The following is a 3,190-nucleotide window of genomic DNA, read 5'->3' on the forward strand; positions in this document are numbered from 1 at the left end:
GGGGGGGGGGGGCATCACTGCTTTTGTATTTTAATTAGTATTAGTACCCGCGCGATATGCGGATAATGTTATGATCCTGCTAAGTTCTATAAATTAAAAAGAACAAATTATATGAATAACTATTGACATAAATTTAAATTTTATAAACCCATCTAGTCGATGATACAAACAAAAAAAAAATACAATATGATTCAAAAATAAATACTCCTTCCCTTTCAATTTGCATAAAATATTTTTCTTATTAGTCTGTTCCAAAAGAATGACACAATTCTGTATTTGAAAATAATTTAATTTAAATTTTTTATTTTACCCATTTTATATATAATGAGAAGTTCTTACATCCATACAAATATCATGGCCCCACAAAACTATTAGGATCATAAATTTCAAAAGTCTTTTTTTTTCGTTCTTAAACTCCGTGCTAAGTCAAACTATCTTATCTATATTGAAACTGAGTGAAGTCATACTATATAGGGTAATAACTAATAACAATACATTTAGTAATATCTTAATTTAAATTATAAAAAATATATTATATTATTATCTCAACATAATAACTTCTCACATCAACATCAACTTCTACCAACCTAAAATTACACCAATGACAAATTAATATATACATACATAATTAACAATAAATATATTCTAACTTTTGGGAGTTACCAACATGTAAAACAGTTGGATCGTAATTTGCTCAATAATTTTTCTAGTTACCTCAATTTTAACCACACAATTAAAATCTCTTTATTTTTTAACAATTTAAATGATACCTTTGGGGTATAATTAAGATTAATATATTAAAATTAAATAAACATTAACCTACTTTAAATATTTTTCTTCTACAATGCACATGTACTCTTCCTACATGTAATTCTTAATTAAATGAATCTTATCTTATGTAAATAACAATCCCAAATAGTGCAATTAAATTCCTCTATGTGTTTACCCTATTCAAATCTATTTCATTCTTATTGACACACACACACACACACACACACACACACACATATATATATATATATATATATATATATATATATATATATATATATATATATATATACACACACACCCCATCGGTTGCTCGATCAATTGGCTCATACAATTTGAGAGAACATAAATATCAACAACGGGCTAAAAAGTCATTGTCAATACCTGAGCCATTAGTGAAGAATATATCTTCCCTTCTTATCTATTTTAGCATAGCAACTATTGGCACTAATAGAAAAATAAAAAGAACAAACAAATGTATGTATTGCTTCCAAACAATTGGGAAATAAAATAAATTATAAAATATTGGATAATTAGGTTTACCGTAAGGCAACACAATTCCTTTATTTTTGTGTAATTTTATGATTGATCAACTAGCTTCCAACATTATTGGAGTTGCTTTAAAATTGATAGAATCGAACTGCATTTATGTGACCATTCTCTTTCTGAGAATCATTTTAAAAGTATTTGATTCCAAACAATGACTTAGCTCATTATTATTTTAAAAATTTTCTCTTCTCAAAGATCAAATAAGTCTTATCATTATATATACATCTACTACTGAAATTACATAATTACATATTTTCTTCTTATTTTTTTTATTCCTTGTTCATATTATTATCCACAACTTCCATTAATAGATGAATTTAGTTTTTCTTTTTTCTTGTAATAAAAATTATATTCATTGTTTTTTTATTCTATTGCTCAAATTAATATTTAAATTTACCAATAATATTTTTGAGTATCATTTATTTATTATCTTTATTTTATATTTTAGCTTAATGGAGTACTACATACTCGTAGTATCTATTGATAATACCTCCATATTTATCTTTATAATGAGTTAAGATAGGGGTGTTATTTTTATCTTTTAGTTCAATTTTTTTTGTGTGGTCAAAACCTTGTTAATTAAGATGGGGTAGTTGGTTATATCATTATAAGACTATTTTTCTTTCTTTCCATTCAAATTCAAAATAATCTTATTTACTATCTTTCTATTTAAATTACAAAAAAAATCTTTTAATTTTAAATTAAATTAAATATTATCCTAAATTGTCAAATAACTTTATAGCAGTGTGCCACTGCCCACTTAGCTTAGCCACAACGCGAATTATTCCTTTAATACTTATAATATATATATATATATATATATATATATATATATATATATATATATATATATATATATATATATATATTGGTGAAGAAAATGCTCTATTACCAAAGCAAATTTTCCTTTAATAATCACCATACAAGTTGATGCTTCAATTTATATTTTTTCTCTTCTATTATCACTACTAATATAATAGAAATCTTAATTTCATATTTGTTATACTTAAATTTATTGAATTAACGTCTTAGGGCACATGGAGAAGTGAACGTTGTTGATCACCTTACGAAAGTTAAGTTTTGATCTAAAAATTCGGTAATTATGATTATGGGTTCAAACCTAGATTTTTTAGTCTTATTTCTAGTAAAAAATACGTTTTTGTTTTTTCTGTTATTTTTGTTGTGAACTCAAATTTTAAAAAACTCTTTCTCATTATTTAGAACAATTCGCCTCACTCTGTAACACCCGAGCGGTCGTTTTGAGTACTAGCGCTCCATTTAGCAGTCGGAGGCCATGAACAGCTTCATTTCGGGTATTATGACTTGTACGCGTGGTCGAAATTTGATTTCGGGAAGTTCGGAGTAGATTTGGGAAGAGAATTCTCATTTCGGAAGCTTAAAGTTGAAAGAATGAACTAGGATTGGAATTTTGAGTAAACGACCTCGGAATCGGGATCTGAAGGTTGCAGCAGGTTCGTATGATGATTTCGGACTTGGGCATACTCCCGGTGCAGGTGTTTGGATAACCCGGGAGCGTTTTGGTGCCTATTGTGGAAGTTGGCATTTTAGAAGAAATTTCATAAGTTTGGCTTGAAGTGCATTTCAGTGTTATCGATGTCCGTTTGGGATTCCGAGACTGGGAATAGCTCCGTATGGTGATTATGGAGTTGGGGGCGCAATCGAAAGTGAATTCGGAGGTTCGTAGACCATTTGAAGCCATTTGGCTAAAGGTAGAAATTTGAAAGTTTTTGAAGAGTTTGACCGGAGGTTGACTTTTTGATATAGGGGTCGGGATCCAATTCCGAAAGTTGGAGTAGGTCCGTAATGTCAGATATGACTTGCGTGCAAAATTTGAGGTCAATCGGACGTG

Source organism: Nicotiana attenuata, chromosome 9 (genome assembly GCF_001879085.1).
Source record: "Nicotiana attenuata strain UT chromosome 9, NIATTr2, whole genome shotgun sequence".
Lineage (NCBI taxonomy): Eukaryota > Viridiplantae > Streptophyta > Magnoliopsida > Solanales > Solanaceae > Nicotiana > Nicotiana attenuata.